Below are 25,967 nucleotides of genomic sequence, written 5' to 3'. Positions count from 1 at the left end.
GGAAATGCTGGCAGAAGAACAAAGTAGGGGAATGGTAGGAGATGTCAATTAAATTTTCACTGGAACAATGGAATTTGATGTGTCTTTGGAATATCCTGTGGAAGAGGTAAGATGGGGAAAAATGGGGACTTTGTGAGCCATTAACAGGAAGGCCAAGTGAGGGGGTGGTCCAAGGAGCATGCTAAGTGAGAAGAGAGGTAGCTGGGACTGTAGAGAAGGTCAGTATCTTAGGGGTAGGCAGAGACAAAAACTATTGTTTTCACTTCAATTTTGTTAGATCCCAGGGTTGCCTGGCAGTAAACATTTTCTGGTGATGGAACCAGAAGAGACAGTGAACAGAAGGCCTGAGAACTAGGAAAACCTGGGGTCTGTGGAAGAGAGAGCATAAAAATTTAAAAGTGCCGAAGGTCATAGTAGTTTCCTCTGGGGCATTGACTGATCTTGACCAGTGGGCAACTTTGCTGGTTTGGTGAGGACAGTAAGATGAGCAGGTGCAAAGAGCTGATGGCAAGGGACTAGAATTCTTGAGTCTCAAAGAAATGAAGATGGAGAATTCGATTCCTTGTTTTTAAAAAATTATGATTTAAAAATAAATGTAAGCTTCCTGAAAAAATTTGGAAAAGTAGAAGAATGTTGTTTTAAATAGAAAATAATGACCCCTGAAGATCTCTCCATCCCAACATCATTCCTGCTAAATAAACACTGTTAATATATTGGGGTATTAGATTGATTCAGGTTAAAAATTGTGTAGATCAAAACCAATTGCATTTTGGCAGTTTCCTGAAATTCAAAGTATAGTTCTTTGCAGATAGATAATTGTTTTTTCAAAGAAAGTAGGAAGAGCATGTAGGTGTAGCTTGTGGGACTTGCAGAATCTAGGTAAAATTTAGAAGTTTTAAAATTTATCTAAAAACTCATTTTTTTAAGGTGAGGACAACTTAATACGTTTTTACAAGCCAAGAAGTGGCTTGTAACCAAGGAGGGTTGATGACAACTGATGACAGTAGCTCATTGGGGTTCAAAATGTGAAATTGTTTTGCTGCCTGTTGATCTGGATGTGTGCTTTGCTCCAGCAGAGCTGGGACTGGGCAGCTGGGGAAGCCATCATGCAGGGATTGCAGGATGCCAGCTCCTAGAAAAATCAGCTTCTTTGCTGTGCTTGCAGAGACTCAGTGAGAGTCCACTTCCTGGGCCTTCCCCTGGACATGAACCCAAACAGCCTGGATGGAGAACATGTTGAGGTTCTTATCAGGGAAGGAATCACATTTGTAAACAGGTTGTTTGAAGTGACTTCGTAGGAAGCAAGATGTCTTTTGCTTATTTTTGGAGTGAAATTTTGTAGCCCAATCTGCAGAGAGTTTGAGAGTTTGTTTCCTCATCTGGAATACCACTGGAGCATTGCGCGAGCAGAAGTGGAATTGGCCTCTGGGGAGTCCACCAGAGTTAGGCATTTAAGCTCAGTCACTGTTGACTTCTTGAAGCACAAAGGTGAGCAGGAAAAGGCAGAATACAATTCTTCCATGCCACATGGAAGAATTATAATGCTTGTTTTATTTCTTAATAGGAAGAGAGTTAGGTACTCATCAAGTCTCTGTTCTATTAAAAACATCAGCATGGGCTATTATTAGTAAGAATGACATTTACTACACAAGGGAAAATAAATGATCTTGAAACCAAAAACAATGATCATGAATGAAAACCAAAATCTCTCCAGAGAAAGCCCCTCCACCTTCTGCTTGTTCCATGTACAAGAATGAACTAAACCCCCACCTCTAATCAGTTACAAGTGTGAGCAGACAGTTTCTGAGGTTGCCACACCTGTGTAGGGAAAAGTATTTGCCTTGTAAGAAATGTCAATTTATTAAGTACCCTATTTGTACCCTAATTGATTTAACAAGTACCCTAATTGTGTCTCATTAGTAAACTGGTTTGACTGATGGTCCTTCTCCACACTACTTCAGTTTGTCTTCCAGATAACCATATTATTTTGTTTTCTGGAAAATTCATTATTATAAAATAAAAGATACACATAGAAAAAGATTTCTTTATTACCTGTTCTAAGGTAATAAATATGAGTTCCTTTTAGATTCTAGAAACTTTATTGTTTTACTGTTCATTTTTAGGTCTATTTGCTGTATGTGTAAGAACTCCATATTTTTTCCTTAGCATTTCTTGGTTCATTCTTGGTCTTTTGCATTTCTGTATTTTTTTTTAGAATCACATCAGTTTCTACAAAAGCCTGCTGAGAATTATGATTGGAATGTTGCTGACTATAGATCACTTGGAAAGAATGTATATTTTATGATGTTGTGTTTTCCAACCTATGAGCAAGGATATTTTTATTTGGATATTATTTAATTTTTCTCATTATATTCTTCTATAACTTTTAAAAAAACTCTTAAATTTGTTTTCCTTTATATGAGAGTGTATATATATATATATATATATATACATATATATATATAATTTATATATCCATGACTTACTTTCTAATATAAATTATATATCTGCATAAATTACATATATAAAAGCATATTTTCTACTTCTTAGAAACTTTATAATTTCCATATTTTATATTATTACTTTCTTTTGTATACTATAATTACTGAAATATACTAATAGGCAGAAAAAAAATATATACTTTTTAGATGACCAGTGCTAAGGGTTTAACAAATATATGTATAGTCATTTACATGCCCATAATCAAGATAATGAATATTGCCAGACACTCAAAAGCCCCAACTATTTCCTGTGCCCCCTTATGATCAAATTTCTTCCTCATCTCAGTCTGTCAATCACTGCTATGATTTTCATTGTTAACAGTTTGCCTTTTCCAGAATAATATTTAGAATCAGTTATACAAATTATAAAGGAGAATATTATGTGTAGAATGTTTTTCATTCACATATGTAATGTTTTGAGAACCATGCATTCTGTTGCATATATTACTAGTTCATTCTTATTGTTGCAGTCCACTGTTAGGTTGTGCTAAGCATTGCAGTTGGTTTATCCACCCTTGGTTGATAGACATGTTTCAAAAGTTTTGGTGATTATGCCAGAAGCTGCTATAAACATTCTGTAGAGGTCTTTGTTTAGACATGTGTTCTCAATTGTCTTACAAAATACATAACTGACAAAGATCTCTAGTCCAGAATAAATAAAATGCTCACCACTCAATAATAAGAAAACAAACAGTTCAGTTTACAAACAAATGAAATGAACAGACACTTCAAAGAAAATATGTGGAAACAAGTGCTTGAAAAGATACACAATATTATTAGTGATTAGAAAAATGCAAATTATAACCATAAGTAGCACACACTCTTTGAATAGATAAAAATAAAAAATAAAATGAAAAAACCAAGTTCTTCTGAGGAGCGACAGTTACAAGAACTTTCATGTATTATTGGTAGAAATATAGAAGGGTACAATTGGTTTGTTTTCATTTATTTTAATGAAATGATAATACAAGCTATTATTGTTTGTTACAATTAAAATTCATCTTATGTATTTAATTAATTTATTTATTTTGGTGGTAATGGAGATTGAACCCTGTGGTGCTCTACCTCTGAGTCCCATCCACAGTCCTGTTTTAATTTTTATTTTGAGACAGGGTCTTGCTAAGTTATCCAAGCTGGCCTCAAACTCATGATTTTCCTGCCTCAGTCTCCCAAATAGCTGGGTTTATAGGAGTGTTGATAATCATTTTCTTTGCCAACACTTAGAACTCCCATTGCTCCTTATTCCTTTCTGTGTTTCTTTGGGTAGTGTTTTCCTTCTTTTTTCTTTTTAATCTTTTTAAAATTTTTTTTGATTCATTGTACACAAATGGGGTACCACTTTCTTTTCTCTAGTTGTACGTGAAGTAGAGCCACACCATTTGTGTAATCATACATGTACAGTGAATAATGATGTTTGTCTCATTCCATTATCTTTCCTTCCCCCAACCCCCTCCCCACCCCTCATTTCCCTCTACACAATCCGTCCTTCCTCCATTCTTCACTTACCACCTAACCCCATTATGTATCATCATCTACTTATGAGAGAAATCATTTGGCCCTTGGTTTATTGGGATTGGTTTATTTCACGTAGCATAATATTCTCCAGTTCCATCCATTTGCCTGCAAATGCCATAATTTTATTCTTCTTTATGACCGAATAATATTCCATTATGTATATATACCACAGTTTCTTTATTCATTCATCTGTTGAAGGACATCTAGGTTGGTTCCACAATCTAGCTATTGTAAATTAAGCTGCTATAAACATTGATGTAGCTGCATCATTGTTATATCATATTTTAAGTCTTTTGGGCATAGACCAAGGAGTGGGATAGCTGTGTCAAATGGTGGTTCCATTCCAAATTTTCTAAGGAATTTTCATACTGCTTTCCAGAGTGACTTCACCAATTTGCAATCCCACCAGCAATGTATGAATGCACCTTTTCCCCTATATCCTTGCCAACACCTATTGTGGCTTGTATTCTTGATAATAACCATTCTAATTGGGGTGAGATGAAATCTTAGGGTAGTTTTGATTTGCATTTCTCTAATTACTAGAGATGTTGAACATTTTTTCATGTATCTGTTGATTGCCTGTAGATCTTCTTCTGTGAAGTGTGTGCTCATTTCCTTAGCCCATTTATTAACTGGGTTATTTATATTCTTGGTGTAAAGTTTTTTGAGTTATTTATAAATTCTGAAGTTTAGTGTTCTATCTGAAGTGTGTGTGGCAGCAATTCTCCAATTCTATAGGGTCTCACTTCACATTGTTGATTGGTTCCTTTGCTGAGAAAAAACTTTTATTGATTACTGCTTTTATTTCATGTGCTTTTGGAGTCTTGTTAAGGAAGTCTTGTCCAAGTCCACATGATGAATATTTGGGTCTACTTTTTCTACTATTAGGTGCAAGGACTCTGTCTAATTCTAGGTCTTTGATCCATTTTAAGTTGAGTTTTGTGCAGGGTGAGAGATAGGGGGTTAATTTCATTTTGTTGCATAGGTATTTCCAGTTTTCCCAGCAACATTTTTTGAAGAGGCTATCTTTTCTCCGTTGTAAGTTTTTGGCACCTTTGTTTAGTATGAAGTAACCATATTTGTGTGGGTTTGTCTCTGTGTCCTCTATTCTGTATCATTGGTCTACCTGCTTGTTTTGGTACAAATACAATGCCATTATGTTACTATTACTCTGTAGTATAGTTGAAGGTCTGGTATTGAGATACTTCCTGCTTTGCTCCTACTGCTAAGGATTGCTTTGACTATTCTGGGTGTCTCTTATTCTTCCAAATGAATTTTATGATTGCTTTCTCTATTTTTTTTTTTTTTTTACTGTGACTAATCCATTTTATTCCTCATGAGACAAATTAGCACTCTATTTTTTTATTTTATTTTATATTTTTATTGTAAACAAACGGGGTACAACTTGTTTCTCTGTACATGAAGTAGAGGCATACCATTTGTGTAATCATGAATTTACATATGGTAATGTTGTTTGATTCATTCTGTTATTTTTTCTTCCCCCACCCTTCCCACTCCTCTTTTCCCTCTATACAGTCTTTCCTTCCTCCATTCTTGCCTCCCTCCCACACCTCAATATGTATCATCATCCATGTATCAGCAAGATCATTTGTCTTTGGTTTTTTGAGATTGGCTTAACTCATTTAGTATGATATTCTCCAACTTGATTCATTTGCCTGCAAATGCCATAATTTCATTATTCTTTATGGCTGAGTAATATTCCATTGTATATATACACCACAGTTTCTTTATCCATTCATCAATTGAGGGGGATCTAGTTTGGTTCCACACTGGCTATTGTGAAGTGAGCAGCTATGAACATTGATGTGACTGCATCACTGTAGTATGCTGATTTTAAGTCCTTTGGGTACAGGCCAAAGAGTGGAATAGCTGGGTCAAATGGTGGTTCCATTCCAAGCTTTCTAAGGAATCTTCACACTGCTTTGCAGAGTGGCTGCACTAATTTGCAACCCCACCAGCAATGTATGAGTGTACCTTTTTCCCCACATCCTCGCCAACATCTATTGTTGCTTGTATTCTTGATAATCACCATTCTAATTGGTGCGAGACGGAATCTTAGTGTATTTTTGATTTGCATTTCTTTTATTATTAGAGATGTTGAACATTTTTTTCATATATCTATTGATTGCTTGTATATCTTATTCTGTGAAGTGTCTATTAATTTCCTTAGCCCATATGTTGATTGGGATTGTATTCCTGGTGTAGAGTTTTTTGAGTTCTTTATATATTCTGGAAATTAGCGCTCTATCTGAAGTATGAGTGGCAAACATTTTCTCCCACTTCATAGGCTCTCTCTTCGCATTGCTGATAGTTTTCTTTGTTGAGAGAAAGCTGTTTAGTTTGAATCTATCCCAGTTATTGATTCTTGCTTTTATTTCTTGTGCTATGGGAGTCCTGTTAAGGAAGTCTGATCCTAAGCTGACATGTTGAAGATTTGGACCTACTATTTCTTCTGTAAGATGCAGGGTCTTTGGTCAGATTCCAAGGTCCATGATTCATTTTGAGTTGAGTTTTGTGCAGGGTGAGAGATAGGGGTTTAGTTTTATTCTCCTGCATATGGATTTTCAGTTTTCCCAGCACCCTTTGTTGAAGAGGCTATCTTTTCTCCTATGCATGTTTTTGGCACCTTTGTCTAGTATGAGAAAACTATTTCTTTGGGTTTGTGTCTGTGTCCTCTATTCTGTACCATTGATCTACCTGTCTATTTTGGTGCCAATACCATGCCAATTTTGTTACTATTGCTTTGTATTATAGTTGAAGTTCTGGTATTGCGATACCCCCTCCTTCATTTTTCCTGCTAAGGATTGCTTTAGCTATTCTGGGTTTCTTATTCTTCCAGATGAATTTCATGATTGCTTATTCTATTTCTGTAAGGTACATTGTTGGGATTTTAATTGGAATTGCATTGAATCTGTATAGCACTTTTGGTAGTATGGCCATTTTGACAATATTACTTCTGCCTGTCCAAGAACATGGGAGATCTTGCCATCTTCTAAGATTTTCTTTAATTTCTTTCTTTAGTGTTGTGTAGTTTTCATTGTAGAGGTCTTCCTGTCAGGAACATTTTACGCAACTCCTCAAAGCCAGTTGAACTTCAGAAAAGAGAATATAATTATAGAAGTGTCCTTATTTCTGCAGTAAATATTTTTTCCAAAACTGTAGCAAAGTAAATGATATTCATGGTTTTGAAACCTTGGAACACACACTTTTAGACAAAATTCACTGACAACTAACTGAATTCACATCAGAATAAAAAAGCTGTGACCTTTAATATATGAAAGGAAAGGACAGATGACAAAATTGAGGAACAGGAGAAAGAGGTGGGGGCAGGGATGAAAGGCTGGAGGGGTGGGCGAGTGGGCATCGAGAAGTACTTCTAAGGGAAAAAAGAAAGATTCTTGATTTTTTAAACATTGTGTTGTTTCATTTTTCAAAAATTACCAGTTGAGGAACTTAAAATAATGAATTAACCAAACTGCGAGTAGAAGAGGTATCGGGTAAATTTAGTGAAATCGTCCTGTTTCATAGCAATCACTATTCAAAAAACACTGATAGTTAATGAATCAAGGAATATATATACATATATATGTATATATATATGTATATATATATATATGCAGTTCATACTTATGAAATAAAAATAATATTTACAAAAAGATTCAGAGAGACTGTCCATGCATTGTTGACTGTGGACTAGAGCAAATGCAAAAAATAATTATTTATCTGCCTATGAACCTAGCTGAACTGTTAGAAATTCTATCTTTCATAAAAGAAAATTAGTGTAATAATCTGTAAAAGCAAATAAACTCTAGTCCAAAAGGCCCCATTTTAATGGCATATCAAACCTGAACTTTGAATAATTGGTTATAAAATTTCCCTACCAAAGTTTACACTGTCTTTGTTTTCTATTTTCCTTTAAAAGAGTACAGTGACTTGAAATGCACTCCTGAACCAAACTTGACTAAGGAGAGAGTGAGTTGGGCTGGAGCTGGGTTTCAGAGGCAGAGCGCTTACCTAGCACATGTGGGACACTGGGTTCGCTCCCCAGCACCACATAAGAAAAACTAAATAAACAAAATAAAGGCACAGAGAGAGAGAGGGAGACAGAGAGAGCTATCTAACACCCAGTCCCTGACTTGTGAACCAGGTCAAGGCCCAAGGAATTTAACTTTAGCCATCCTCCCAGGAATGCCTGTTGATCTGCCACATGGCCATGGCCACTCTGAACAACTCAGGTGAGGACAGGTGAGGCTGTAACAACAAGGAGACCCCAAAATGCATCATGGCTGTAATGCAGAGGATATTCACAATGCCCAGATAATAGTGCTGGACCAGAAATCCCCACAGGGACCCATTGCACACTGGGCAGACCAGGCTGCAATTGTCACATCAGGGACTGGTGTTTCCTCTCTCAGGTCTCTTTCTTCGTCTTTCCTGTATTCCTAGGTAGCCCTAGTTCAGTGAAATGTCTACACTCAACCAATCCTGGCCACCTGAGAATGTGACTCCAACTGTAGCAGTTCCTTAAAACTCACCCTCGAATCCCTGAATCACCCAGGTAACCCCAATATGGAGGAGTTAGGACATTTCCAAATAGGAGACATCCAAGATGGCCCCCACTCTACCAGTACAATAGAATAGTCACCGAGACCCTACTATGCTAGGGGACACTTGTCTCCATAGGAGGTTCAGAAACAGCATTTTGAACAGAATAAGAAGAGACAGGTTCAACTTTGTTCCCCTCCATTTCAAATGGGCTGAATGGAAAGCAAGATTAAAAAAATGAGAAATGTCATTTATTTCATACTTAGTGTCAAATTGACAACCTACAGATCTTACACATCCATCATTCCATGCTTTTTTTTTGTACTGACTATAAATTTATTTATTTATTTATTTTTCTATTTTTCTTTTTTTATTGTAAACAAATGGGATACATGTTGTTTCTCTGTTTGTACATAGAGTAAAGGCATATCATTTGTGTAATCATAAATTTACATAAGGTGATGTTGGTTGATTCATTCTGTTATTTTTCCCCTTCCCTCCACCCCTCCCATCCCTCTGTTCCCTCTATACAGTCCTTCCTTACCCCCCCCCTTCTTGCCCCCCTCCCTAACCCTCACTCTAACCCTAAAACTAACCCCTCCCATGCCCCATTATATGTCATCATCAACTTATCAGCGAGATCATTATTCCTTTGGTTTTTTGAGATTGGCTTATCTCACTTAGCATGATATTCTCCAATTTCGTCCATTTGCCTGCAAATGCCATAATCTTATCATTCTTTATGGCTGAGTAATATTCCATTGTATATATATGCCACAGTTTCTTTATCCATTCATCAACTGAAGGGCATCTAGGTTGGTTCCACAATCTGGCTATGGTGAATTGAGCAGCAATGAACATTGATGTGGCTCTGTAAATATGCTGATTCTAAGTCCTTTAGGTATAGGCCAAGGAGTGGGATAGCTGGGTCAAATGGTAGTTCCATTCCAAGTTTTCTAAGGAATCTCCAAACTGCCTTCCAGAGTGGCTGCACTAATTTGCAACCCCACCAGCAATGTATGAGTGTACCTTTTTCCCCACATCCTCGCCAACACCTGTTGTTGCTTGTATTCTTGATAATCGCCATTCTGATTGGGGTGAGATGGAATCTTAGGGTGGTTTTGATTTGCATTTCTCTTATTACTAGAGATGTTGAACATTTTTCCATATGTTTGTTGATTGTTTGTAGGTCTTCTTCTGTGAAGTGTCTGTTCATTTCCTTAGACCATTTGTCGATTGGGTTATTTGTAGTCTTTGTGTTGAGTTTTTTGAGTTCTTTATAGATTCTGGAGATTAGTGCTCTATCGGAAGTATGATTGGCAAAGATTTTCTCCCACTCTGTAGGCTCTTTCTTCGCATTGCTGATAGTTTACTTTGCTGAGAGAAAGCTTTTTAGTTTGAATCCATCCCAGTTGTTGATTCTTGCTTTTATTTCTTGTGCTATGGGAGTCCTGTTGAGGAAGTCTGGTCCTAAGCCGACATGTTGAAGATCTGGACCAACTTTTTCTTCTATAAGATGCAGTGTCTCTGGTCTGATTCTGATTTCCTTAATCCATTTTGAGTTTAGTTTCTTGCACGGTGAGAGATATGGGTTTAGTTTCATTCTGTTGCACATGGATTTCCAATTTTCCCAGCACCATTTGTTGAAGAGGCTATCTTTTCTCCATTGCATATTTTTGGCCCCTTTGTCTAGTATGAGAAAATTATATTTATTTGGGTTTGTGGCCGTGTCCTCTATTCTATATCATTGATCTACCTGTCTATTTTGGTACCAATACAATGCCATTTTTGTTACTATTGCTTTGTAGTACAGTTGAAGTTCTGGTATTGCAATACCCCCTGCTTCATTTTTCCTGCGAAGGATTGCTTTAGCAATTCTGGGTTTCTTATTCTTCCAGATGAATTTCATGATTGCTTATTCTATTTCTGTAAGGTACATCATTGGGATTTTAATTGGAATTGCATTGAATCTGTATAGCACTTTTGGTAGTATGGCCATTTTGACAATATTACTTCTGCCTATCCAGGAACATGGGAGATCTTTCCATCTTCTAAGGTTTTCTTTAATTTCTTTCTTTAGTGTTCTGTAGTTCTCATTGTAGAGGTCTTTCATCTCTTTTGTGAGATTGATTCCCAAGTATTTTATTTGTTTCGAGGCTATTGTGAATGGGGTAGTTTTCCTAACTTCTCTTTCTGAAGATTCATCACTTATGTATAAAAATGCATTAGATTTATGAGCATTGATCTTATATCTCGCTAGTTTACTAAATTCACTTATGAGTTCTAAGAGTTTTCTGGTGGAATTTCCTGGTTCCTCTAAGTATATAATCATATCATCAGCAAATAGGGATAGTTTGAGTTCTTCTTTTCCTATTCGTATACCTTTAATTTCTTTGGTCTGTCTAATTGCTCTGGCTAGAGTTTCAAGGACAATATTGAATAGGAGTGGTGAGAGAGGGCATCCCTGCCTTGTTCCAGATTTTAGGGGGAATGCTTTCAGTTTTTCACCATTTAGAATGATATTAGCCATGGGCTTATCATAGATGGCCTTTACAATGTTAAGGAACGTTCCCACTATCCCTATTTTTTCTAGTGTTTTGAGCATGAAGGGTTGCTGCATTTTATCAAATGCTTCTTCTGCATCTATTGAAATAATCATGTGATTCTTGACTTTAAGTCTATAGATATGGTGAATTACATTTATTGATTTCCTGATGTTGAACCAACCTTGCATCCCTGGGATGAAACCACTTGATCATGGTGCACTATCTTTTTAATATGTTTTTGTATGCGATTTGCTAAAATTTTGTTGAAAATTTTTGCGTCGATGTTCATTAAGGATATTGGTCTGAAATTTTCTTTCCTCGATGTGTCTCTGTCTGGTTTAGGTATCAGGGTGATATTGACTTCGTAGAATAAGTTTGGGAGGGTTCCCTCCTCTTCTATTTCATGGAATACTTTGAAAAGTATTGGAATGAGATCTTCTTTAAAGGTTTTGTAGAACTCGGCTGAGAAACCATCAGGTCCTGGACTTTTCTTTGTTGGTAGGCTTTTGATGACTTCTTCTATTTCATTACTTGAAATTGGTGTATTTGAATTGTGTATGTCCTCCTTGTTTAGTTTAGGCTATTCATACGTCTCTAGAAATTTGTTGATATCTTCGAAATTTTCTATTTTGTTGGAGTATAGATTTTCAAAATAGCTTCTAATTATGTTTTGTATTTCAGTCGTGTCTGTTGTGATATTTCCTTGTTCATTTCGAATTTTGGTGATTTGGGTTTTCTCTCGTCTTCTCTTTGTTAGTGTGGCTAAAGGTTTATCAATTTTGTTTATTTTTTCGAAGAACCAACTATTTATTTTGTCAATTTTTTGTATTGATTCTTTTGTTTCAATTTCGTTGATTTCAGCTCTGAATTTAACTATTTCCTGTCTTCTATTACTTTTGGTGTTGGTCTGTTCTTCTCTTTCTAGGGCTTTGAGCTGTAGTGTTAGGTCGTTTATTTGTTTAGTTTTGCTTCTTTTATTGAATGCGCTCCATGAAATAAATTTTCCTCTAAGTACTGCTTTCACAGTGTCCCAGAGATTTTGATATGATATTTCTTTGTTCTCATTTACCTCTAAGAATTTTTTAATTTCCTTCCTAATATCTTCTGTTATCCATTCATCATAAAATAGCATATTGTTTAATCTCCAGGTGTTGGAGTAATTTCTGTTTTTTACTCTTTCATTTATTTCTAATTTCAATCCATTATGATCTGATAAAATACAAGGAAGTGTCTCTATCTTCTTATATTTGCTAACATTAGCTTTGTGGCATAATATATGGTCTATTTTAGAGAAGGATCTATGTGCTGCTGAGAAGAAAGTGTATTCACTCTTCGTTGGATGGTATATTCTATAAATGTCTATTATGTCTAAATTATTGATTGTGTTATTGAGATCTATGGTTTCTTTGTTCAATTTTTGTTTGGAAGATCTGTCCAGTGGTGAGAGATGTGTGTTAAAATCACCTACTATTATTGTATTGTGATCTATTTGTTTTCTGAGATTGAGAAGGATTTGTTTGACATACATGGGTGAGACACTGTTTGGGGCATAGATATTTATGATTGTTATGTCTTGCTGATTTATGGTTCCCTTAAGCAGTATGAAATGTCCTTCTTTATCCCTTCTGACTAACTTTGGCTTGAAGTCCACTTTATCTGGATTCCCCAACTTTTTTGCTGGGTCCATGTGCATGGTAAGATTTTTTCCATCCTTTCACCTTTAGTCTTTGGGTATCTTTTTCTAAGAGATGAGTCTCTTGCAGGCAACATATTGTTGGATCTTTCTTTTTTATCCATTCTGCCAGTCTATGTCTTTTGATTGATAAATTCAGGCCATTAATATTCAGGGTTATTATTGAGATACGATTTGTATTCCCGGTCATTTGACTCATTTTATTCATTTATTTGTTTATTTTTGACATGACTTGGTTCCTCTTTATTTGAGAGTTCTTTAGGATAGCTCCTCCCTTTGCTGATTTGCTTCTTTGTTTTCATCTCTTCTTCATGGAATATTTTGCTGAGAATGTTCTGTAATGCTGGCTTTCTTTATGTATATTCTTTTAGCTTTTGTTTATCATGGAAGGATTTTATTTCATCGTCAAATCTGAAGGTAAGTTTTGCTGGGTATAAGATTCTTGGTTGGCATCCATTTTCTTTTAGGGCTTGAAAAATGTTATTCCAGACCCTTCTAGCTTTTAAGGTCTGGATTGAAAAATGTGCTGATATTCGTATTGGTTTCCCCCTGAATGTAATTTGGTTCTTTTCTCTCACAGCCTTTAAGATTCTGTCTTTATTTTGTATGTTAGGTATTTTCATTATAATGTACCTTGGTGTGGGTCTGTTGTAATTTTGTGTATTTGGAGTCCTATAAGCCTCTTGAACTTGATTTTCCATTTCATTCTTCAGATTTGGGAAATTTTCTGAAATTATCTCATTGAATAGGTTGTTCATTCTTTTGGTTTGTTTCTCTAAGCCTTCCTCAATCCCAATAATTCTCAAATTTGGCCTTTTCATGATATCCCATAGTTCTTGCAGATTCTCTTCATGATTTATTACCATCTTCTCTGTGTGTTCAACTTTGTTTTCGAGGTTAAATATTTTGTCTTCAATATCTGAGGTTCTGTCTTCCAGGTGTTCTATCCTATTGGTTGTGCTTTCTATGGAGTTCTTAATTTGGTTTATTGTTTCCTTCATTTCAAGGATTTCTGTTTGGTTTTTTTCAATATCTCTAACTCTTTATTGAAATGGTCTTTTGCTTCCTGTATTTGCTCTTTTAACTGTCAATTGGTGCGTTCATTCAATGCCTGCATTTGCTCTTTCATTTCATCGTTTGCTTCCCTAATCATTTTAATTATGTACATTCTGAACTCCCTTTCTGTCATTTTCTGCCATGCTGTCATTGGATTTTATTGATGTAACATCCAGATTTGTTTGAGGCATTTTCTTCCCTTGTTTTCTCATGTCGTTCAGGTATCAGTGGACTGCTGAGATGTTGCAGATTTCTTCTATTGACTTATAATGTCCCTGAAGATTGCTAGTGTATCCACTCTTATCCTTCAGTAGCCTGAAGTCTTAGAGGAATTTGATACTGCGGTGTTCCCCAAGGAAGCTGCCTCTCTAGGGGTTGTGGTCTTCAGGTGGGGTATATTCCCTGCTAGTGGGCAGAGGGGCCTCTACTTGTTGACCAATGGCCATCCAAAGGGAAACTAGGCTGCGGGCTGAGGAAAGGCCTGTTTGGGCCTGTGTCTCTGGTTTTACCGTCCTTGTGGGAAAACCTCACCCGGCGGGGAAGACTCACATGATGAGGAGGTCTCGCTGGTCAGTTCCCCTCCTAGAGGTTTCCCTCAGTCCACAACTACCGCCTGGGCAGGGCAACCTTCCCAGGCAATGTTCCCAGGTGCTCAGACCTACCTCCTGGGCCTGGGAGCCCTGCCCTTCGCAGATGAGTCTCCTTAGGTAGCCCCTCCTCAGAGAAGCTGCCCGCAGTCCTCGAACCTTCGCTCCGCCCCTCAGCTTTTCTCTGTGTAGCTCTTTCAACAAAAGGTGCCTAGTTCCCCAGACCAGACCGTGCTTTGCACCTAATTGCCTGGCTATTCAACCCCTCCTCTGAGCAGTGACTTGGAGCCTCATACATATGCTCCAAGCCCCAGTGACTCGTCGCTCGCCTCTTCCTCCAGGCAGCCACCCGGTGTTCTGTGTGGGTGCTTGGAGACCAAGCCACTCACTGTGCACCTCCACCTCCTCAGGACAGCCCCCCCCATTGTTCAGGTGGTTGCTGAATCCAAATAGCTCGCCGTCCAGCTCTTCCTCTGGCAGCCGCTGGAGCCCCGGCAGCTTGCTCCGAAACCAAGTGCTGTGCTCTGTGGCCTCCTCTGCAAAGTTCCCCGCTGTCTGTGTTCACTGCTCTAGCAGGGGGAGGGGTGTCTTGCCGCCTGGGCAAGGCAGCATTCCCAGGCAACGTTCCCAGGGGCCCAGACCTACCTCCTGGGCCTGGGAGCCTCACCCTTCGCAGACGAGTCTCCTTAGGTTGTCCCTCCTTAGAGAAGCTGCCCACAGTCCTGGAAACTTCACTCTGCCCCTCATCTTGTCTCTGTGTAGCTCTTTCAACAAAAGGTGCCTAGGTCCCCGGACCGGACTGTGCTTTGCACCTAATCGCCTGGCTATGCGACCTGTCCTCTGAGCAGTCACTTGGAGCCTTGTACATATGCTCCAAGCCCCAGTGACCCACCACTCACCTCTTCCTCCAGGCAGCCACCCAGTGTTCTGTGTGTGCGCTTGGAGACCAAACAACTCACTGCACACCTCCACCTCCTCAGGACAGCCCCCCCTCCGTTGTTCAGGCAGTTGCTGAGTCCAAATAGCTCGCCGCCCAACTCTTCCTCTGGCAGCCACCAAAGCCCCGGCAGATTGCTCCGAAACCAAGCGCTGTGCTGCGCGGCCTCCTCTGCAAAGTTCCCCGCTGTCCGTGTTTACCACTCCAGCAGAGGGAGGGGCGTCTCGCCGAGCCACTCTACTTCACAAAGTTCCCTGCATTCTGTGGCTACCGCCCCATCCGGGATGCCTCCCCAATGGGAGAAACTCACCCGGAGGCTTTGAGTTGGTCCCAAGTCACTCACTATCTCCTCTTTTGAATGTTGAGTCCTGGAGCAACATGAAATGCAGCCGCCCTCTAGTCTGCCATCTTGAAAACCCCCTCCATGCTTTTTAATTGAGATACATTTAAGATAGTTTACTGGCTCCTAGTGTAGGAATATCAGGATATTTTCCAAGAAAGCCAAAGCTTTCTTGAAATAAATCTACCAAAGGAAATTTAAGTAAATAAATAAACAAACTAATGAACTGTATCTCTAACTATTGCTAATTTAAGGTCAAAGGTGTTCATTCAAACACACAGAAACCCATGGACACTATCATTTTCTCCATTAATTCAACAAATAGATAAAATTGAAACTGGCCCAGGAATGAACCACATAAAATGCTTGGGAGGCCCACCTGTTGACTCCATACTCATGAATGACAAGAGGGCATGGAAGTGCACACCTCTCTGCAAGCTAGCTCCAGCCCAGTAAATGTGGATTCTGTCTAACTGAGCATTCAAAGATGGCTGCTGTCCTCCCCCATAAAGCAGTCCTCCTGTGGAAGGTATCTTATAGTTGGGAAATGGAGAGTTGGCAGAGGAAGAAGATGGAAAGCTAATACTGGGCTTGGCTTTTTGTTCCAGTGTGTCATCCAGCTCTGCTCCTCACAATGTGGGAGGAGACACCAGAGGGATGAGTGGGATGCCACCTTGGGGACAATTGTGGCTCTTTCCCTGGTAGCCTCTCCTTCTAGTCATCCAGAGGTTTCCCCTCAAGCCATCCCTCCCTGGACCTCTCTTTGGCAGGGTTCAGGGTCCCCCTGACTTGGTCCACTCCTCAGGATCCTAAACCGGAGACAACTGCCTGGAATGACAGACTAAATATGCCATGATGTCCACCTCGATATGCTGGTGTGACATGATTTGACCAAATGGACCACAGCAGAGGTGGCACTGTGGAGCTGGGTGTCCAGAGATTGCCCAGCTTCTGCTCTTTCTTGGAAGGTTATTGCTCCTGGGAATAACCTTGGAGGGCCTGGGAAAGGAAGCTTGGGGAGAAAGAGAGGTCCAGCTGTCCTGCACTCAGACAAATATATCCGTGAAGCCACCCTAGACCAGCCTGCCTGGACCCACCCACTAACACCTAAGATTCTAGCCCATACCAGGCAGAGCAGGGCAAACCATCCTAGCTGAGCTCTGCCCTCAGGGACAACCCAGTCCTAAAAACACCTACCTGTGCCCACTTGGTGGGGCTCTGGGCAGCCTTCCAGTTCACCTCTGCAGATTACTGCCCTCCAACACCAGGTTGGGGCTGCAGAAGGAGCCCTGAGGCTGGGGTTGGGGCGGTGGGGCAGAGTTCCTAGCCTCACAGCACAGCAGGAGGCTTACAGACCTGAACAAACCTGGATGTGGAGGCCCAACCTCCACTTGACCTGGGCAAGTTGGTGGCAATAATCCAGAAGAGGGAGATGGACTCCAGCACAGGGCATCCTTGGACTGACTCCTTGAAGGATAGTGGGTAGGACACATGGGGTTTTGTGAATGGCCTGACTCTTCTGCCTCAACTGTGGTCAAAGAACAACCATGGAGCAACTAACTGCCAGGATGCCTGTCCTCTGAGTGCAGTTTTGAGGTCAAGTCTCCTCCAGTCAAGCATCCCCTTGCAACCAGATCAAGGAAAGAGCTGTTCCATCAGATAATTTTCCACTGCCTGAGGGAAATTTACAGTATTTCAGGCAGAAGACAGTCCCCACTCTCCACTGAGAGCATCCAGAACAAATGTCAGTTGTGTGATCTACAGAGACAAAGTAACTGTACCTGTTATAATTAATGTTATTGGCATAATTAACATATAATAAAGATTTACTTGTTATTTTTGGATTTAAATGTGTTCATGTACATACACACATACACATATGTAACGTGGCAACTTCATTTATGCTGACATTTCTCAATTTGGTCTTCTTTCAGGACCTTTTCTTTAGTCATGACCCCAGACTCTAAGCCCTCCAGGTCCATCTCTCTTGTATTAACTGCAGCCCAATGTGGTGCCTACTCTTTCTAGTTCAATTTCTCATTCACTGTATAGATTTCTATGCAAGTATCTCCAGGTGCAGCCAGGCAGAAATGTTTGCAAATTCCCTCAGCCTTCCAGAGCTGTCTCTAGATGGTTGACATTTCCCCCTCATGCTCATGGTCAAATCTTTCTCATCCTGAAATACTCCTACCTGAATCCATTCCCTCTTCCTATTCCTGCCTTCTCTCTCTTCTTCCATAAACAGCTCAACTTCTTAAATTATTCTCCACTGTCTCTACTTCCTTACCCAACTATCATTCACACCTGGGGAAAGAATGACTTCTTTTGTCTATCACACAGTCATCCTTTCTCAGTTTGGGAACATTCTCAGATTCATGCTACATGGACCCTCATCTTAGTCCAATGAACCGGGAGAGACCTATCCTGCTGTGGCCTTCCTATCAATCTCAGACCAGACCTCTCACCCAGAGGAGCAAGGGGCCCAGTCAGGCAAATCAATACCTGAGTCCACAGTGGAGTCATATGATTGACCAGTCTGGGGATGGAAGGCACAGTCACGGGCTTTGGAGCCCTTCTGGAATCACATGGCTATGGAGATCAACCAAGGCTTTACTCCATGGAGATGTCTGCCTTTCATGACTCCAAGAAGCTCATAAGTTTCACCACAGGTAGTAAAGATCCAATTGGACACCTGAAATTCTCGGCCAATGATTGTCATTTGGCATATTTTTATGCCAAGACAAAGAACACACAGAGAACCTCAGATGTTCCCAGAAAAACTCCAGGACTGTTTGAGCTCAATAAAAGCCAGAAGGACCATCCAGTGACCACTGATCAGACACAGTGACACTGGTCATATACAACAGTTCCAAAGCAACAGGCCTCTCTTCTGGACCTCCACCCCTTCCTGCTCAGTGTTCACTCTGGCTTGGGTCCCTAGAGCCTCAGGGGACACAGGGAACATTCTCTCCCCCCACACTCTCACCTGAAGGGGCTCATTACCTCTCTAGTCAGTCCTGGGATGAGCCCTGTGTGGTTGGTGGCACTGACAGGTAGTCCGGCACAAACAGGTGCACCCCAAAATCCTGAGAAGCACAGGCCCATAGGGGTGATGTGGTATGTCCTGGGCCACCGCTGACCCAGGGATTGAAATGAGGCAGGGACAGACATCTTCTGATGAGGCTGCTCCTCACTTGGTGGCTGTCCCTTGGCTTCTGTCTTTCATTGCTGTCCCCTGGATAGGCTACTCTCCTAAACAGAGAATGAAGTTCTTAGCCAGTGAGCATCTCCGAGACCAAGAGGACAACTTAAAATCCAGCAGATTTTTGCTGTTGCCTTTTTTAAAAATTGTGTTTGAAACTGTGATCCACCAAAAACAAAATAAGTACTTGAATCTTTACATTTTTTAAAAGAAAATTCTGTGCCTGTTTGGCAGACATCACCTTCTGCTGACAAGCCAGGTTCAATTTTCACCTAAAATTGTGGACCCAAGATGTGGAACTCTAAGTCCTCTTGGAAGTAAGTGCATAACATACTCCGGTGAGGAACTTCTATTGAAAACTTAAAGTAATATACTCTTGATTCACCTTCACTTGTCTATAGACATCTCAATGTAAACCTTTAGCATCACAGTCAGTATGCTACATAATTTTCAACTATTTATCTTATAATAATACATGAATAAATGCCCTTAAAGACCTTTGATTGTACTAAAGCATACATGTTTTTACAGATGAAATAGAGAGTTTCACATCAAAGCCATCAGCGCTGTCAAAAGTTTCAGTTTCTTCGAGACCGAATTGCAAAAGCTCCCCAACAATGGACTATCTCCCTACCAAGAATTTCTGGCATCGAAGGTAATATATATACTTTGGGAGGATTGTGGGATTTTTTAAAATAACTCTTGTATCTTTTTTTACTTACCCAAAAATTCATCTAACATTTATTGAGTACTTCTTAGGGACACTTGTTAGGAATCACGGCATAATACTGAAGACTATCCTGTGAACATAAGTATTCTTGTGCTATTCCCATTTTACTAATGTGGAAAATTCCTAAGTCTGACCATCAGATAATTGGTTAAGACAAATCCAAGCTGACACACTATGACTGCAAAGCTTGCATTCTTAATCGGTATACCATCTGCTTTCTCCATTGATGTTTCCTGGGAGCACATTCATTCACTGAGTGCCTCAATAGACCGCATAGTAAGCAGTGAGGATACCATGTTAGATGCAGCCTCACTTTCTTTCCTAAGAGATATTATATTATAATGGAGAGGGCAGATAAGCAAACATGATACTGTGCAAGTAGGAAAATAAATTTTAAAAAAGCCTCCCCCCACTCCCCTGGTTCAAAGGGAAGAGAAATTTCCATTGATCTGTCCATTTATGGATTCCAACTTCCTTTGAAAGCAAGGACTGAGAGTTGGTGGGCATAAAACAGTATTGTAGTGAAGCCTCAGATTTTAGACATCTGCATGGTTGAAAGCACCAATGATAAGAAGCGACAACGTGAGGAAGGAGTGATCCTCTACCTCTGTTCTATCAAGGAACATCCACTTTCTCCTGTTTTATATTTTGAGTTACAGTATAAGATCATATTTACAGATGGGGAAAAAAAGGTTCCACTTACATTCCCAAAATAAAAGAAAAAGGTTTAAAAGGCACTGCTAGAGACTGGTCATGTAGATAGGGCTAGGGCTTTCTTTTCAGTTACTGAACCTAATCCCTTCAGAACACACAAGAAAAAATAAAAATACATTACCTATGTTTCGTAAGCGCCAAGAAACATTCTCTCACAGTCTCTCTCTCTCTCTCTCTCTCTCCCTCTCTCTCTCTCCCTCTCTCTCTCTCCCTCTCTCCCTCTCTCTCTCTCAATCCCGCACACACACACACACATGCACATGCATGCAGAGATACCATCACCACCACAAAATCATCAAAAACTGGCATTTCCTCTAAAGGAAATGCACATTTAATGTTTAGAGCAACTATGGTGAGTGGGTTTCTATTTCTAAGGCAAAGGGTTAAAGATTTTTGCATGATCCAGGCATTCTCTTCTTTAATCTCTAGCCCAAGACTTCATAATCTTATTTATCTCTACTTTAAGAACAATTTCCAGAAAGAATTCAAGATGTTCCCATGTGCTGAATTGCAGGAGTCTCTTTCCTTTTGGGCTGCCATGGATCTCTTTTTCCCATGGATGTGTTCCTGGGTATAATTCTAGGAGGTACTCACCAGCCCTTACTCTAAGCAAATCTATAGACCAAGCAGATGATTCTGCACACACTAAAGCATCCAGCACATATATTTGAACAAGACAGGATTAGGGAAAGTATACCCTGGGGTACGGTGGAAATATCAGGAACTCTAATGGCAGGCAGATGCAAATTGGAGAAGTGGCTGAGGAACAACACAACAACAACAAAATATAAGATAATGGCATATGCTCTTGGATCCTTTCACTTCATCAGTAAGAGAAGACTCATGATAGCCATGTTGCAGTGTTCTTGTATAAGAAACAATACAGAGATGACCACCGAAGATTCAATACATCATAGATATCCACCATTCAACCCATAGTGTGGTGTGGTTCATGGGCCTCATGATGACTTGTTTGACCGGTGGCATAGCCATTGTGGACTGCCATTCCTGTGTGTCCTCAGCAACTGTCAATCTTGGGGCAATTGAACATACCATCCTGCAGAACAGCACTGCCTTTGTGGACCTAGCACAGGGTCTTGCACACGTTTGAGCTAAAATCCTGGAAGGAGGAACCTGAGGTCATCCACAAGTATTGATAGCATGTGTCCCTTCAATGCCAACCTCCAGTTCTCAATGTATTGGTTAGAGTTGTGCCAACAACAAAGAGGACAAGAACATTGCCCTTCTATCGGCAGATGAGACACAACAGACTGACTTTTCCAAAAATCTTTAATAACGTGGCATCCATGTAGGCCCTCTGCATCAACATGGCTGCAGGGTGATTAGCTCCACTTTCTAATCATACGTTTCTTTCATAAAGCTCCCACCTTTAGTGAGTGGAGTCTATATGTATGAAGAGTTCATTGCAGGGCCAGTGTGGGAAGGGAATGGTAGTGGACATTCCTTTCAGGAATGATGTCCAATGGGTAGGAGACAGTGCGTTCCAACATGGGAGGCATTTTGTGGAGGGGTGGGGCAAAGGGTATCTCTTGAAAGATGGGAATCAGGCATGGGAGTGTCCTGTGGCGCTTAGGTGTCTGATTAGATGTGTGCTGCCCTGACACGGCCAGTGCAACTTTCATAGCTCCAGGGGTCTCTGCCCTGCGCATGCTGCGTCTGAGGTCATAACCCCTGGTTCACGGGTGGTTGACTCCAACAGACAATCTGGAATATGATCTTTCATCTCACTGATGGTAACAGCTGTGGGAGGGCCTATTTGAATAGTTGCATTGATACCATGGCATTTCTGCATATTGATCCAGTACAAGAGTGGACTGTAAATGGAGGTGGAAGCATTCATCTCTTCCACCCACTGCAGGGTTACGCTTCTCCCGCCGCAGCTTCTTCCTCCAGTGATTTAGTATAATGCAGCCGCCGGTTACTACACAACACAGTCCCATGAGTCCAAAGTATAGCGAGACCCAGGCTGAGGCAGTAAAAGAAAGAGGCAGCTGACTGACAACTCTGGCTGGGACCTGAACTGTTTCTCATTCCTCTCCTTGATTTGGTTCATTCATCAATCTATTCCCTCACTCCCTCCTTACATACTTACATCATCATTTTATTATTAGTTAAAGCTACATCTGCAGGGAGCCTAAGAGTCCATGTTAACCTTTCAGAGATAAGGGAGACTAGGTCTAGAGGAAACATGACCTGCTGAGACTCAGTCAGGCCTTCTGGCTCCCAGTCCAGGACCCACACCATCCCTCAGACAGATCAATTGAACTTAAGGGCAAGGCCCTCAAGGATCCACTTGACAAGGAACCAGTGTATCTTTTCTGGTTGGTTACAACATGGTTTCTGCCTTCTAAACCTCCTTCATATCCTAGAGGAGTCTGTCTCTTAACTATTTAGCACTCCATGCAGGCAGCCACCACGCCATGAATACAAAGCATCTTCCCTGAAATTTTGTCCCCACACTCAAAGAACTGAAGGGATACTTACTGCCAGCAAGGCCCAGGTTTGCCATTTGAGGATCCATAGTGCTGAAACTTGTTACCAGGCCCATGGCTCGGCAAAGAATCAACTGCCCCAAGAATCTGTCCACCAATGGGATTCTTCGGAAGGCCCAAGTCCCATTGTTGCCTAAAGATGATTTCACTGGGTTCTGAGCACTGGGCATTCCAGGGCTGGTGCTTGTGGAGGGGCTCTGAGCTGACGGAAGGAAGGGACTCCATCTTGTGGCATCTCATTTGCATAGTTCTCTTCCATCATATCGTGGTCCTCCCCACAATTGTCTGTACCCAACTTCTTTCGGTGAAGTCACAAAACAGCCCCCAGATTCGGGGCCTCACACACTCATGGGCTTATATTTATGTTGTTGCTTGTTTGGAAGCCATTTCTGTATATATTTTCCAGTGGAAAGTTGGGCAGTGAGCACAGTGAATATTGGGCAGGCGAGCTCTCAAAAGTTGGTGACCAAGGTGTGAGGGAAAAAAAAGAAAGCTTGAAGAGGAACCAAGCAGTCAGATCCACCTTCTTTGGCTCCTACAGTCTCTCTTTTGCCTCCTCAACAAGGGCTGGAGAAGTTTTTTCTCAGTATCACCAGGCCACGTGGGAGCTCTCCCCTCTGAGGTCCTACAGCTCTTCCTAACTTCATCTCATCTTGGTCCTCCATATACCATTTCCCTCTTGGTGCACTAGATTCCCCAAAGACCCTGTTTATTCACCTCTGGAGCTTGGTTCAAGCTCTTCTTTCACTCAACAGTGCCTCTCCCACATTTCCACCACTGAGCACCTCCTTATCATCCCATGTATTCAGCTATCCCTACTCTGGGAAAATAGTCCCTTCAGCTGATTTCCCTCAACCTCATTATCTCCGGTTGGAAGAGACTTGGAGAATTGTCAAACCCAAGTCCTCTCATATGCTTGAGTACTGATGGCACATCATCCCTACTCAGTAACCCATCCCCCATGGTTCCATTGACTCAGGGACTTGCTTACCATCACCTGAGACAGCTTGCTTCATTTATGACCAGCTCAGTTTGAAAGACATTTCCTAAGCAAGTCTGGCTCAGCCTTCCAGTAAGTTGTGCCAGTGGTCCTGACATGGCCCCTTGTCAGTGTTCAGTTACTCCCATCTTTATCAGTAGCCACAATGTTCCTCTTAAGAATGGATGGGGTTACTCTGCTCAAACATCCCTTGACTTCCCCCTCTCAGAGTGCTACCTGCAGGCTGCAGGCAGGTCCTGGAAATGCCTTAGTCTCTCACTTTGTGGTCCAGGTGTGCTCTCATTTACAGTGACTGATGAATATCTATTTTTCTTTGTAGGACCTGTGAAGAAGGCAAGGAAAGAAAGAGGTGGCTGCTGTTGCAGTGTTTGCCATTGATTCAGAGGTTTTCCAGTGGACCTCAGGTTCCTGCAGGCTGCCTGGGCCAGAGCCAGGGCATGACCACACAGAAGATGAGGAAGGGGAGCTCTGCCTGTTCTCTGTTGCTCACTTCTGGTCACCACACCCACATTGAGCTCATCAAATTTTGGAGGTGTGGTTTTATATTCACAGTCATTAGAAAAAGAATGACATGAATTACAACACCCAACTTTTCAGATCTGAGAATGTTTGACATGCCAGGTGTCATGAGGAATCTGACTTGTTCTCAGACATAGCCCAGAAAAGAAAAAGCAAAGTACTTTCGCACAAGGGTGTGCTACCAAATCAGGTCTGCAGAGCAATCACACCTGAGTTGGCAGTCCACATCCCTAATGCAGCTCTGACCCTTGACCTGATGAACAAACTTAGGCGTACAATTTATGACTTTGCTATAATTGAGGTATAACTGAGACTCTTCATTTCTGTCTAAAGTTTTCTTAAAAAAAATTTAATCCTTCTGATAACCATTAACATATAGTGGTAGTTTCATTGGATTAGAAGAGCACTAGACTTTGGTTTGGTAGGGTCATAATTAGGTAATATTGTGTGATGTTTTACCTCCATTATGGACATAACAAAGGCACTAGAGTGTGTTGACTTTGAGCCCTTCTCCAGTAAGTATTGTTCACTTTGAAAATCAATATAGCCTCCCTTGATTTCTTTTGATTGGGAGAATGAAGTAGAGTGGGATGGTTTATCCTACCATTTGGTACTACATAATCTCATGGAACCAGTCTTTGAGCACTGGCTTACTTGGTAGAATATAGACCCATATGAGGATTATTGCACAAGTCCCAAGATGTTTTAAGGCCTTTCATGTCAAGATTTTTATGCTGTTGTAACATGAGTGCTTCCACTCTTTCCATCTGAATGATGTGTAACGCTAACTTGTGCTCTAGGATGTGTACCCCTTATGCAAAATATTTGGGACTAGAAGTGTTTGAGATTTCCAAATATTTGCATATATACAATGAGATAGCTTGCTTAAGGATAGTCACTTCACAACATGAAACATTTATATTTCTGATACACATTGCTTGATATTTAGAATGGGGTGCATTCTTTTTCTTCCTTTATTGTTTTGTTTTCTGCAGTTGTGAGTCTTGAACTGAGAACCTTGCACATGCTAGGCAAGCACTGTGCCACTGAGTTACATCCCCAGCCTCTGATAAAATCTTATGCAGTATTTGAATACACATTCTATTTTCTAGTACTGGGGACGGAACCCAGCAACACATAACTTCTAGGTCACATCCCCAGCTCCTTTAAATTTTTATATCATATTTTGAGTCAGGGTTCTGCTAAGTTGCTTAGGGCCTCACTCAATTGACTGGCCTTAAACCCCTAATTCTCTTGCCTTGACCTCCTGAGCTGCTTACATTAGAGGCATTTGCCACCACACCGTGCACTTTTGACTATAGAAAATAAAACCCCAAACTTCACTAAGACTGTGAAAGCTGTTTTTTACTCAGGTGACAGAGGTGAATCCCCATGTGGGAAGCTAACTGTCCTCCCCTTGAAGATTCAGGATCTAGCCTCCTTCCATGTTGTGAGTCCACCGTCTCCTAAGGCTGAACAGTCCTTGGCCTCCAGGTGTTACAGTGGGAGGTTTGGTAAGGAAAAGAGTGAGTCCCCTAATTTACTTAA

General features: G+C 40.7%; 1 long non-coding RNA gene across 1 annotated transcript; it reads left to right on the top strand.

The window, feature by feature from the left end:
• Positions 1-25,074, top strand: LOC124974980 (uncharacterized). The gene is made up of 3 exons (XR_007106836.1): positions 1-106; positions 19,475-19,598; positions 24,220-25,074. It is a non-coding gene; the product is annotated as an uncharacterized LOC124974980 (long non-coding RNA).
• Positions 25,075-25,967: the final 893 nt, after the last annotated feature.

This window comes from Sciurus carolinensis, unplaced genomic scaffold (genome assembly GCF_902686445.1).
Source record: "Sciurus carolinensis unplaced genomic scaffold, mSciCar1.2, whole genome shotgun sequence".
Lineage (NCBI taxonomy): Eukaryota > Metazoa > Chordata > Mammalia > Rodentia > Sciuridae > Sciurus > Sciurus carolinensis.
This window is presented reverse-complemented; position numbering and strand designations above follow the sequence as displayed.